General features: G+C 29.4%; 2 non-coding genes and 1 pseudogene across 2 annotated transcripts; all 3 read right to left on the bottom strand.

Moving 5' to 3' along the window:
* Positions 1 to 5,341: 5,341 nt before the first annotated feature.
* LOC121218048 (uncharacterized) lies at positions 5,342 to 5,421 on the bottom strand (annotated as a pseudogene).
* A 60-nt stretch (positions 5,422 to 5,481) lies between these two features.
* LOC121218055 (small nucleolar RNA snoR20a) lies at positions 5,482 to 5,574 on the bottom strand. Its single transcript, XR_005914322.1, has one exon. It is a non-coding gene; the product is annotated as a small nucleolar RNA snoR20a (small nucleolar RNA).
* Positions 5,575 to 5,631: 57 nt separating this feature from the next.
* LOC121218054 (small nucleolar RNA snoR64a) lies at positions 5,632 to 5,712 on the bottom strand. The gene has a single exon (XR_005914321.1). It is a non-coding gene; the product is annotated as a small nucleolar RNA snoR64a (small nucleolar RNA).
* Between the last annotated feature and the right edge of the window lie 9,754 nt (positions 5,713 to 15,466).

Here is a 15,466-nt window from a genome sequence, read left to right as displayed (position 1 = left end):
TGATTTTTCAAAGTTAACCTACTGCTGCTGTCCAAAACTGTTTTAGTGTATGATGTTAATTACCATTTATCCCCTAAGCTTTCAATAAATGATAATTTCATCCCTGCTCAATTAACCTCTCAATTGAGCTGATTTTTCTCAATTAACACTTTATTATATCACTTTAAACTATTTTATAACCTTTGGAAGTCAGAATTTTAGCACTAGACTTTAATTCCAAACTTTTTCACAATTAAGTCCTACAAATCAATTTCTATTGAAATTACCTAATAAAATCATCTCATAAACAGATTAAAGCTTCAATTTCATGCTATTTCATCATAAAATTCCAGCACATATTCATAGCAACTTTCAATTTCATTCGTAAAATCAAAAACTAATGAATTTAGTAATAGGACCTAGTTGTAAAAGTCTTAGAAACACAAAAATTACAAGAAAAAGGCAAGGATTAACTCACTTGGTGCAAAAATTATGAAAAACCAGCTTGAATAAACCCTTAGGACGTTTTTGGCTGATGAGAATGCAGAAAAATAAAGAGAACTCTAGATAATTCCACTTTAGTCCTAACTTTTAAAGTAAATTTTGCAATATTCCAATTTTACCCTTAATTCTCCAATTCTCCTGATTTTTCTCAGTTTATGCCGCCCAAAATATCTCCTTTTGGGCTTATTTCAATTTATGTCCCTCCTTATTTAACAATTGAGCTATTTAATCATTCTAGTAACTTTTACACATTTTTCAGTTTAGTCCTTTTTCACTTAATTGACTACCCAAACATTAAAATTTTCTAACGAAATATTAATACCATATTTCTAACATTTCATAAATATTTATAAAAATATTTTTGACTCAATTTTACGATATCAAGGTCTCGAAACCTTGTTTTTACCCAATTTCTTCAATAATTTCTTTTTCTATCTAACCACTAAATCGATAAAAATTTTCTATCGATATTTTCATACGATTTTCCTATCATATCAATATTCATGTAAAAATATTAAAATAAATTTCTCTTTAAATCAGATTTGTGGTTACGAAACCACTATTCCGATAACCTTGAATTTGGGCCATTATAGGTCGTGTGTCCCCTATATTTTAAAAATCTGTACAAGTCAGTATACTCAAAATTGTTCACACGGCCTAGCATATGAGCAATGTGACTTGGCTGTGTGACCCAAGTTAGAGAGCTCCCAAGTTTGGGCAGGGGCTGGGACACGGTCGTGTGTCCCTATTTCGAATGCCCACATGGCTTAAGACATGGGCGTGTCTCTTGACCGTGTGAGACACACGGCTTGGCTACACGGGCGTGTGTTTCCTGCACTTTTGAAAATTTTTAATGTTTTCTGAAAAATTTTCTGAGTACCTGGTTTAGTCCCAACTTATTTCTAACATGTATTTTGAGCTTCAATGGCTCACATAAGGGACAATATGATGAATTTGGATTAAGGTCTGATATAAATGCTAGATGATATGAAATGCCTGTTATTTGATCTGTAAATTTCGGTAATGTTCTGTAACCCTGTTCTGGCGACAGATTCAGATTAGGGGTGTTACAATCAGTTCTTAAATGCACTTATTTACCCATCGATTATACTTCCACCCCCCATCACTTGCCCAACATTAGAGCTTACCTTGGGAAGATGCCCATACTACTAGGCCCAACTAAACGACCCTTAATAATTTCTTCTACACTCCATGGCGAACCTTGGAAAATATAGAGATTTATATTTTTCTAAATACGCCAAGTAACTAGACCAAAGAAGACTGGCCATTCAGCCCCTCCAAAGACCAAATCTTGACGATTCTGCAAATTATTCAAAAACCATTCTTGCAAATCATTAGAAAAGAAAAACTCTTGTTTCTCAACTGGTACAACCTGAGTCCAAACATCTTTCGCTAATCTACAGTCTCTAATAGCATGGATGACATCCTCCGAGACTGACCCACAGACAAAACAGAAATCATTAGTCTCAATACCACGTCGACACCTCTCTACTTACGTAAGCAAATGTTGCTTAAGAACCAGCCAAATAAAAAGACGAACCCTCTAGGACCTTGAAATTTCCATGACAGCTTCCACAGCTTATCCATTAGATTCCACGTATCCTCCTTCACCACCCTATAGGCACTTTTGATAAATAATGACCCTAACAAAGTACCCGTCCAAGCCACTATATCTGGACCCACAAAGGGACTTGTGGGAGGTATGCTCACAATACGGTTAATAATCTCCTTTGGTAGCCAAATCTAAAATAGATCAAAATTCCAAAATCCATTTTCTATGACCATCTCCTTAAGCACATAGTCCTCATCAGTATTATTCCGAGTTGGGATAAAACTAATAAGAGACCCAATTCCAGGAATCCACATGTCCTTCCAACATCTTATGTTATTTCCATTTCCTATAGACCAGAGAATGTTCTCACGATGAAGAGGCCAAATCTTAAAAAGAGCTCTCCATAAGAAGGAACAATTTCCCTTACAAATACTCAAAGGAATACCTTATTCCATCCTATATTTTGTAAGGAGGGCGCAAACCCACAAGGAATCAGTATTGGATAGAATATTATACCCCAATTTTAACATAAAATAGGTATGTTGATCTGACAACCGTCGCAACCCAAGCCCTCTACAAGCCTTTGGTTGACAAACTGATTGCCAATTAACAAAAGCCAATTATTTCCCCTCCGGAATTCCCTCATATGAATTGTCTAGCAATACGTTCAGTCTCTTTACAGATACATTTTAGGGCCATCAATGATTACATAAAGTAACTAGGAATTGTGAGAAATATCGACTAGGCTAACGCGACTCTACCAGCTAAAGACGGTTATTTTGCCTCCCAATGCTGAAGCCTGGCCTTGACCTTCTCCACCATAAATCTCAAGGAGTTGTTAGTGATTCTTTCATGGAAGAGAGGAACTCTTAGATATGAACCAATATTCTGAACCTGACAAAATCCGATGACACCACACAGTCTCCCCCCTGAACGTCATCAACGCCTTTAGAAAAAGAAAACATTTGTTTTGCGAGCATTGATATGATGTTCAGAAAAGCCACAGAAAATATCTAGGGTTTCCTTAATAAGTTTATCTTGTTCCAACTCAGCTCTAGCAAAAATAACCAAATTATCCGCAAAAAATAGATGGGAAAGTGCAGGTCCTAATCTCGACAATCTAATTGGAATCCATTTGCCAGAGTTAATGGATGAATGAATTACCTGACACGGCCAATCCATGCACCGAATGAAGAGATAATGTAACAAAGGACAACCCTGTCTAATTCCCCTAACTGGTTTGAACATTTAAGTCGAAGCCCCATTACACAAGATTTGCATGGTTGTATTCGTGATGGCTAACATTTAATATTCAATGCATGTTTAATCATCATTCATATTACTTTTTCATCCATTAATATTTAATACATGTTTAATCTTCTTTCACAAATTGATTTTCACATTTAATATATGGGTGCTACATGAGTTTTACACATTTGAATGGTAATGATCGTTGTATTGGATATTAATGAACGAAACAATAATGGAGTAAATCTTAACACTTTTTAAATACTTAACCAAAAAAATATAAATCTAAATTTTAATTAACTATTAAATATTTTAATTATTCATATATTTTTTAATATGAATTTAAATAAATAAAGTGTGATATATATCAAACACAAACTGTTGTTGCACACGTGTTAATTTTAAAATCTATTAAATAATATTTCTATAATTTTCAAAAATATATTCTCTAATTAAATGATAATTAATTTAATTTATAATAAAAATATAAAATTTGATAAACAATTTAGGGAATAAAATAACCAAAAATAAAAGATTAAATAATTGGATAAAGTAACTTGTCATTCAAATAAAAGTCAAAATTTCACCTAGAAAAAATCATTCCTTTAACATTTCACCTTTAACAACATTCATAATTATGTAAATATTGTTTAAATCAAATAATAGTAAAACTATTAATATTAAATAATAATTACTAAATATCTCATATAATAATAAAAATGACACCTTTTTAGAATCTAATACAAATATTTATAGTGCCAAATATTAAATATAATTAATCTAAAATAACAAGTATAATTTAATATGAATCTAAATTCTAATTATGTAAGATTGACCATTGAATTGATAATTAAAATATTATTAATTAATTAATTAATTAAATTATTCATCAATATATTTAATTTTTATTAATTATAAAAAAACAATTTTAACATTATTAATTATTATCATATTTATACAGTATTAATTAAACCCAATAAAACAAATATTTTAAAATTTTCTTCTAAAGTCGATTCAAACAAACATCTTGTTATAATTTTTTAAATCTTTAAACCATATTAATACGTTACATTTTAACCATATAAATTATTTAACAAATAAAAATTGAGTATATTAATATAGCGAGGAGATTAATAAGAAATTAATCATGCATATAACACTATTTTGATAGAAAATTCAGGAAAGAATATATTTCTAATCCACAAGGGAACCAAATAAAATACAAATCCCAAAACAATAAAAACATCTGCAAAAACAAATGATAAGTAGACAAGGAAACATCTCAAAAACAAACAGCAATGTATTGAGGCCAACCATCGGCTCAAATTTGAACAAAGCCTCTTCAAGTCAAATGTTATCAGATACAAATCATCAATGATTAGAAAAACGAGCCCACATTAGATGCAATTTCAGAGTCAGATCATACCAACCATTGACTATAAACTATAAAAATTTTCATTTTAATATCTAAAATTCTCGATAATGGATATACTTCAAAACATTCTATCAATTTAATGTTTATCCCTATAATGTAAAACAAGATTACTATAAATCAAATTCTGGATGACAAACCCCGACATTCAAAATGTTGAACAAAGCCCTCAGATCTCATAGCTATATCAGGTCATTCGCAGTATTAACAAACTGGTTTTCGTTAAAAGAATTTACCAATCATCAGCTGTGAGAAAAAAGAGATGTAAGAATAAGAGAAAAGACAGATATAGAGAGAGAGAACTATAGATAGAAACCAGAGAAGATAGAGTAACAGAAACAGAAGGAGAAAGAGAAACAGAGGAAGAAAGAAAGAAAGATTGAACAGATGAAGATAGTAAATGCTCTAACACGAAAATCAGTCCTACTGCTCCATTCAATGAGTTTTCCATCATTGGGCAAATATCAACTTAACTAAAATTTAATTCAGTTTCAATGTCTCTCAAAACCTCTGTAAATCGAGATTAATACTCTGAAATTCATCTGTCTAAGCACCACATTTAAAAAAAACAGAGCAAAAACTAAAACTAAAACTAAAACTCAGTTGTCTGTGTCAGATATCAACATCTCATCCAAAAAACTCAGACAGGGATAACTGATTCAAAGATTTCTCATCATACACAGACAGAGCTAAAGTAAAACCACTTAAATAAGAAAATACGGATTTTATTTTGTTTTTAAAGAAAGCCTCAGACCGTCCTAGTTCATGAGTTTCTACAAATTCATGCAGTACAGATAGAACTGCATTTCAGAAAGTCTCAAATAGTTTCATCATTGGCTTCTTTCACAAATTGCAAGCAAAAGATTAAAATCAAAATAAATAAAGAAATAAAGAGGCATCAGATCTTCCTATTCAAATAAACGAAATCATGATACTCGATTTTGAAATTTTTCGAGTATTATTCGATTCGAATGTTCATCATTTGGCCTCCATTTTGATAGAAAATAAGTAATGCAACGTTTAGTAACAAATGGAGAAAACAAATGAAGAATTTATCGGAAAAGAAGCAGGTTGATGATGAAAACAGCTAGAGATCAAACAGAAGGCTGAAGAAACTACGATGGCGGCCGACGTGCTAATTTGTGAATTAGGGTTTTGCAATGATGCTCTCCGATCCCGACCTCGTTTTATAGACAGTTTCTCGGTGCGTTTTGGGGAGGAGAGTTTTATAAAATTACCGGACGGTGACGAGTCAAAGCTAACAGAGAGAATATGGGGCCGTAAACTAGGGGGCTAATCTTCTTACACTGGGCCTAAAAGTTTCGGATCAAGTTTGATTTAAATTAAAAATGATTTTTTTATTTCGGGATAAATTTAAAGTTTTATACCTGAACTTTTGTACAATGTATAATTTAGTATATTAATTTTAATTTACCGCAATTATATTTATGAAACTTGAGCCATGGTTTATATGTATACATAAAGTTTTAATTTTGATTCAATTACACACATTTAAATAAATACATTTATTTTCGTATCAGATTGATATAATTGTTTGTATATGCAATATATCGATGTAAAATGGTATTTATTCGATAATGTTGTTAATGATTAGTGAAATTTTAATTAAATCAAAACTTCATATATAAAGTCACACAAAACCAAAATTCATGTATAACATTACATATTAAATCAAAATTCATGTATAATTTTAATATTTATCTCTTTTATTTTAAAACTAATTTTAAAAAAACTCCTCTACATTTGTTGGATTTCTAATTAAAAAATATTTAAAAATAAATGAATAATCAATTCAGCCTTAAAAAGAAAACAACTCTTAATTTATGTCTTAATTGAGAAGTAATAATCATTTAAGCTCTCAAAATTATATTTTTGGTGGAAGCCTCGATGTTAACTGACATGGCTAATTAAGTGGAAGTAGGAAAAATATTAGAATTATTAAAAAAAATATAAAGATAATTTCAATACTTTAAATGATGGTTATTTTTTATTAAGACATCAATTGTTTTCGATTAAATATTTAATTTATTATTTATTTATTTTTAGAGAGAATTTTAATTTGTATATATATTAGATAGATAAAAATCCTACCATTAATAAATAAATAAATAATTTTGAGTCACTGATTAAAAAATAATACCGTCTTAATTAAAAACTAGCAATTAATTAAACTTTTAAAATTACTTTTTCCATTTAAGTTTTGACGCTATTAATTTTCCGTTGACTAGATGGATAATGTGATTGTTAGTGTAGCAGTTAAAAATTATTTTTTAAAAATCCTAAAAACTATTAAATGTTATTAAATTTTATAAATAAAATTACAAAAAAAATAGGAATATATCTAAATATTTTTTTATGAAATTATAAAAAAAATATAAAAATTATAAAAATGTGTCAACCAAGTCAAAAATTATAAATAACAATCAACTAAGCCATTTGAATTATCTTTTTCGGTTGAAGTTTTGACCTCGTTAACTTTGAGTCAATGATTTTAGAATTAGGCCACCGGTCGAATTGGTTGGTTCATCGGTTTTTCAGTCTAACCGGTACAATCAGTCCATCCGATTCGATTAAATAAATCATTAAAAAATTTAAAAATTTAAAAATAAAAATCTAGTTTAATCGATTTTTTGTTCGATTCAACTAGTTTGTATTGATTCCCAGATCAATTAGTTAAATGCCCTTCTCTTAACCAATAGTCCAGTCGATTCCCGATTCGATTGATAGGTCTGGTCCAGTTCAAATAACCTTGCTTTAAGCTGATAGATGAATGGCATGGTTGATGATGTGGTTGATAACATGGCAATTGAAGGTAAAAGTATCATGGAAGCCCTATACTAGATGTTGGATTGCATTTTGCTCCTTCTGCTCAAAAAATGGGCGAACTAGTCTCTATACATTAGATTAAATAGGAAATTGATCTTTTCTGATAAAAAATTCATCCATTTATGTTGTTAAAAACTAGCGTAGTTGACGAAATAATCAGATAGTGACATGCGACGTGCCATGAATAACAAAAATGGATGAAATTTTTAACAAAAGATCAGTTTGCTTTTTTATCTAATGTATAAGGGCTAACTTGCCCATTTTTTGAATAGAAGGAGTAAATTGCAATCTAGCTCCTAATATAAGGGCATGCATTATACTTTTATTGCAATAGAAAAAATATCTTAAAAATTCAATATATATATGCATAGTAAAAATTAAAAACCATTAAAATTATAAAAAAAAACTAGAAAGTGTATAAAAATAAAAATAAAAACTATAAGTAGTTGAGCTTAGGGGTGAGGCCAAAAAATATTTTAGGAGAGTTAGAACTAAATTATAAATTTTTTTTAGAGATCTAAATGTAAAATTACCATGTACTAATTTATAATTTCACTATTTTGAAGGTACTAAATATATTTTTTTACATTTGGGGCCAAAGTACAATTTTACCATAGATTAATTTGTAACTTTATTATCTTTAAAGTACAATTTTACAATAGATTAATTTGTATTTCTTTTTTTTGTGAATAGCTTAATATGTACTCAATTGAATTCAATCTTACCTTATATATATTATTTAATTTATTTTAATAATATTTATTCACAAAAATTTTTCATTGATATACTTAAAGTTTTAATTCATTTCCAAAATATAAAATCATTTAAATTAACTTTATAACTTATAGTTATTTATTTTAACAGATATAGTCGCTGATCAACTTTCACATTCACATATCAAAATATTTTTCTCATATCACAAACATAACATAAACACTTAATTCACATATTTCATTTAACAATTAATTCACATGTATTACTAAAATACATATAACACTATAATGCTTATACATTCACATATCACTTTTGCGGTCCTTAGTGAATCTCAGAGGAGTTCAATAAATTTGATGCATTGTAGATATCTAGGACAAACACAAACTCCTAGCCTATAATGGAACTCTGATAATGAGAACTCCAATAAACACATTATATATGTAACACTCCTAACCTGTAACAACCCTATACCTGGTCTAATCGTACTGACCCAGTATAAGGCTATTACATTTGGTGCTAAAATGGTTATAGCTAGATATTATTTAATTAAAACATTTATACATAGCATTTTAACTTACCAACCATATTTGCAAACATACATATAATTTTACTAATTCATTTCATATATATACCAAAATACGTAAAGTACCTAAAAATAGATAGAAGTTCAAGAGTTTACATTTTAGTTCCTATCACATGGAAGCATAACTGACTGTCTATGTACATGTCATTTTAATTCAAAATATGGTACCTATTTTTGAAGCTTTTGAGGATGTGATGAGATGAGAGATCTTCTATCTTGACTTTATCTCTTCGAGTCAAACTGTACCTACGCGTTAAGCCGGTGAAGGCTTAGTAAGCACTACAAGAAATAAACAGATAAGTAAATATAAACAAAATATGTCAAACTCTTTCTGTTATTACGTATTTACGTACGTATAAGTTTCATAAAACTTACCTTAGCATTTTAATGATTCGCTTTTATCCACAAATCATAATCTTAGCCCAAAGTAGATTTTATAGAACACACCGGATATTCGGAACAAATACAGAGGTGCATTGGTATGCACTAATGAACAGAGAGCACTAAAGTGCTATACAGAGAGCACAAATGTGCTAAACAGAGAGCACTGACGTGCTAAAATCAGAGAGCACTAACATGCTAATAATTAGAGAGCACTAACGTGCTAATAATCAGAGAGCGCACTAAAGTTCCTTAATGGCATGCCACTAATATCCTGGTAGTTCTAAATTCCATCTACTTGGGCATTAAAACTGAATCTCATTCAATTAAATACTTTATAGAATTATTTCGAAAAAGATTTCTCATTTCTCCATCATTACAATTTAGTACACATTTCACAATTCACAATTATCACACCATTTTCACATATATATACTTTTGTCACAATATTTACTTCATGTTCAATCAATGTACCACTATATACTTTTCATATATAATTTTCTCTACAAATTTCATAGTTCCATAATCTTTTATTTTACTTTATTTTATTCTATTTCTAAATAATTCTATACTATAATATAGGCATTTAAAATAAATAATTTCTAAAAAAAATAATCTTGTAGTATTTACAACAAAAAGGTTGAGATGATATCTTCCTTCACTCTTTAGCCTTCTCTTTCCCTTTTTCTTCAATTAGGTCCTTTCCTTTCTTTTCTTTCTCTTAAATTTCATATAAAACACATAACATTTATATAATAGAAAAACAATCAAATAACTTTCTTATATTATTTAATAAAAATAAACATATATGATATAATAATTTCATAATTTCTTACCTTAGCTAACATTTCAATTTAATTCATAACTAAAATTATTTCTAATTCTATCACGATCTATACCTTATTTTTACTTAAATTCTACTTACAACTTGACTTAACTCTCAAATTTTCACTAATAAACCTTAATTTCGAATTTCTTACAATTTTACATTAAACTTATAACTTATTTCTCAATTTAATCCTTTTCCCAATTCTAGTTTGAATTTCCATCAATTCAATCTCTAATTCATCCCCTAATTCAATATAAACTACATAAAAAAAAATTCTACTAACTTTCAAAATTTCAACATATACCTACTAATATTTTAATCTAGAATCATAAAAACTCAAAAATTTCAAGAAAATGACTTATTTTGACTTACCAATTTAAAATTGAACCTTAAAAACCTTAATTTTCTTCTTTACTCTTTCTTTCTTTCTTTCTTTCTCCCCTGTTTCTCCCCCGTTCCGTTTCGAATTCTATTATGTTTCTTTCTTTTCATTTCTTTTTCTTTTGTTTATATATATATAATATTATAATAATATAATATAATAACTTACTTATTAATTAAATAACATAATATATAATATATATGACTTAAATTAAAAAAAAATCTTAGATATTTCATTCGTTATGCCGCCTCAATTTTAGAAAAAGGCCTAATTGCCTATTTGGTCCTTTTAACTTTCTTTAATTTATAATTAAACTTTCACACTTATTTCAATCTAACCCATTTTTCCTAATTACTTCCAATTACATCAAATTCTCCTAGTCAAAACATAATTAGACACACAACTAACTTAGTAAATATTTATAATAAATATTTACAAATCTGATTTACCGGAACAAAGTCCCGATAATGCATTTTTTATTTAATCTATTTAAATAAATTTTACCATATAATCAATAAAATTTTATTATCAAAATTTTCATGCAACCTTCCTATCATAATATAGATCATACCACAATATTAAAATAAATTTTCTTTCTAACTCGGATTTGTGGTTACGAAACCACTATTCCGATTTACTGAAAATGGGTCATTACATAACCCATATTCATCGTCAGAACCGGGTTACGGAGAATTACCAAAGTTTACAGATCAAACAGATTCAAAACATGCCAAAACAATCATCTTAGGTGCCTAACCAATGTACCCTCATTGGTTCCACATTTATATCATCAAAACATATCATCAATGCATCATTCAAATTAAAATTATAAGCATGCTAAAATCCATCAATTTGGCCTAGTTTATATCTACCTAAAACATTAACTTAAATTCACGTTCACATACCAAGCTTTGATTCAATTTACCGTACCATACTATGGTTTCAAACACAACCACATGTTTATATATATATACCAAACCAATATTAAACTTATAATCACATTTACAATCAATCCATAAGATAACTATTATTTAGACACCCTAGGTACATGCCGACACAAAAGATAAACATCACCGCATTAGAGTTCAGGATCGTTGTTGGATGCTGAATCGGCAATCAAAAACTAAATACCTAACTTGCGCACAAAAAGCAAAACCATATGCTGAGTAAAACTCAGTGGTATTTCTATAATCCGAATATTTAAAAATAAGATAATATAATATGCACAATTGAATTTTAAGCACATATTAATGTCTAGTATCATGACTATCATATGCTATCATATTTCATTTGTTAAACAATGTCCTACTTCACACAATTGCTATATAAATAGTTATTCACATATCAAACCACATTTATTTGTACAATGGCATTAACCATTCAATACTCAACTCATGAATACATCATTTCATATATTCAACTCATAAATACATCATTTCATGCCATACTCAATTCTCATCACTTGCTATATAATAGCTTTTAACAATTTGATCCACATATCATTTAAACAATAACATTATCCATTCCATATCCAATTCATGAGTACATAACTCATGTATCTCATTTTCATGTTTCAAATCAGTATCCCATTTTCAATTCACATACAATATCATCAAATATTAATCATAGTACCGTTTTATTTAATTACCCCTATTAACACGACTCGGACTCGGACGGATACACGGGTCCAACCAATACACCAGTTTGGCACCCAGTGCCTCATCAGATAAATCCGAAGTAATATGCGCCCAACGCTATATATATTGACACCCAGTGTCTTGTCGATTAAACCGAAGCAAATTGTCACCCAGTGCCTCATCGACTCGAAGTTGAAAAAATCCCTAAACTCTTCATATCCTATGGTATGCCATCTATATCCGACTCAACCCGATACAGTCAATAGGGTTTAATTTCACATTTCAAAAACAAACCATATCTAACATAAATTTTCATAAATTTTTCATATAATCACATATACACATGAATTCAATTCAATCTATAATAATTAATATCCAACTTTCACATTAGCACATATATTATTTTCAATTCAATAATTAATACATTCATAATTTATATACCAATTAAATCCATTTCAATCAACTATCAAAATGTTAAATACTCACCTCAAACACTTACCATATGCATTAAATTGAATTACAACAATTAATAACTAGGTTCGGATTATAGAAATACAAACCAGGAATTTCTAGCTATTCGACGTCAATTTTATCTTTCCCCTTTTTAGTCAATGGTTCCAGTACGACATTAGCTACGGAATTAAAACAATTAAAATACATCAATACAATTTAAATTTTTACTTAATATTTGCCTAAATTTCAATTTAGTCCCAAAATCGAGACTAATTTTTATTAATTTCAATTTAGTCCCAAATCGAGACTAATTTTTATTCTTCACATTTAATTCTTTATTTTCATGCAAATTCCACTTTATACTAAATTTAACTCCCTATTTTCACTTAAATTTTGAATTTTTCACAATTTAGTCCCTATTTCTCAAAATTTACAATTATTCTAAAATTTAATTCTTTTTCATTTCTAGCTTAAAAATCTATCAATTTAATCCCTAATGCTAAAATTATTCAACATTAACAACACTTAAAAACTCAATAATTTCTAAAATTTCGACATGGGTCGGATAACACTTAATACCGGGATTCCAAAAACATAAAAGTTACAAGAAAAATGGACTAAATTGACTAACAAATTGAACTTGGAAACTTTGAAACCCCTAACCTTATCTTTCTCCTTTCTTTCTTTCCCTTTTTCTTTTTCTTTCTTTATTTTTTCTGTTTCATTTCTATATTTCTTTCTTTATTTCTTTTTATTACTTATTTTATTATTATAATATAATATATATACTTAATAATTAAGATTTCATATTATAATATTATAATATATATTTTAACTTTAATTTTTTATAATAATATACACCTTATGCTGCCTCATTTTAAGACAATGACATAATTGTTTCTTTAGTCCCTTTAATTTTTATTTAATCTATAATTCAACTTTCACACTTTATGCAATTTAGTCCTTTTACCTGATTACTCTTAATTCATGCAAATTCACTTAACCAAAACCTAATTAACTACACAACTAACTTCGTAAATAAGTTTGATTTACGAAAACGGAGTCCCGAAAATACACTTTTCGACACTCATGACTATCAGGTCGTTACAATATAACCCAATACCCCTCTCTTAATCCCTTCTAAACCCTCATACCACCAACCCAGTTCCTATCTGAACCCTCAACCTCTCTCAATTCTAAAATCATTTCATTATCATATACCATATTTTCTCTGAGTTCACTAAGACATTTATTCACATATCGCTTTCATATAACACACTTGATATATCAAACCATATATCACATTGTGTCATATTGCTTATTCACTTTGAATCACATAAAGACATTCACTACATTTCTATTTCACATATTCACTTTATTCACGCCGGGCCAAATGTGTGCCACAACCCGATGAGTGTCGGTTGCGAGAAGGATTTTTTCGTAGTTGGGGTTTCAGCTCATCATCTTTGTCATCTTCATCTTTACATCGACCTCGACCTCAATATTCATATTCTTCTCGTTCCTCAGTGCTTGAGTGTTTTGTCGTCTTAGGTTGCCATCGTATATTGGCCATTCGAATAACAGGTGGTTGCGAATATGAGTCACCTTGATAGAACAATAGCGTTGGGGGTGTTAGCGATACTATCAGCGAATAAGTGTATGGTGTCGCATAACCCAATTGCGGATAAAATGTTAGAATTGTCAAAGATGGCGAACACGTCGGTGTTGTTTTCGGCATTGATGCTTTATATAGTGCTGGGGATGGAGGTGGTGCAAAAAATACACTTGCAGAAGGTATTGATACATGGTACAGTAGTGCATAATGTGGTGTTTGTGTATAAAAGATGACGTTAATGAAAGCACTAGAATAATATGAACCATACTTATCGGGAGGTGGTGCAGCCATTTTGTGGGTTTGAAGTTGATAATGACTCCATCGAGGCATGTACTCTCGACCTAGGATTCATGCGGGGTTGTCTTGGTCTCTTACGAAGACGTTGCCTAGTCCTTTCCTCCTCTAGTAGTATATATGACTTATCATGATATCTAAACCATGTCATGTACTCTGGAGAGGTTGTCAATTCTGGTGCAAGAATTTGTTCGCACATAGGTATAAAATTGTACATATGCTCCCAAATGTAGATATATTTCTCATGAAATTTCACCCAATCTTCGTAGGTTCTCCCCCGCAAGTTGACATTGTGCAGTTCTTCGATATCTTGGGGTAATGATGGAATACTTTGTCTAAACCCGAATTGGCACTTCACTCAATCAGATTTGTGGATCTGCATCATCGCGAAAATTATCAATGGCACATTCACGTGTTAAATATTACAGTTAGCCAAAAATTTGGTCTGGATACATTCTTGTATTCTCGGATCAGCATATGACATCCATTCAAACTACAGTACGAATTTAAAAATTTTATTATCTACCTAATAGTAAATTTCAAATCCTTACATAAATATTATATAATTTAAAATTTTAAAAACTAACCTCAACTTTCGATCGTTGATCTAACAGTAGTCGGATATCTTTAAGCTTATCTGCTATACCAACATGACTCGCCTCATTGTTCCACCTATTCAAACAATATGTTATTTCAAATATATAATAATGAAAAAAATATTATGATAACTATATTATCAAATAAATTTTACTTTATTACGAGTAAGAAAGAATAATAGGTGTTTACTTAGGGACGTAAAAATGGTAGTCAGTACCAAGCCTATGATTGTAGAAGGAGTATACAACTATCGATTTTAATTTTTTGTGGTTACGTCTCCCGACACATCTCTTAGTACAATATGACTAATAAGAGTGAGTAAAACTCGATTCAATTCGAAAAAATTGAAAACAAATTCAAATTTTGAGTTAATCTAATTGAATTATTCGAGTTATTCA

The sequence above is a fragment of the Gossypium hirsutum genome, chromosome D05, assembly GCF_007990345.1.
Source record: "Gossypium hirsutum isolate 1008001.06 chromosome D05, Gossypium_hirsutum_v2.1, whole genome shotgun sequence".
NCBI lineage: Eukaryota > Viridiplantae > Streptophyta > Magnoliopsida > Malvales > Malvaceae > Gossypium > Gossypium hirsutum.
This window is presented reverse-complemented; position numbering and strand designations above follow the sequence as displayed.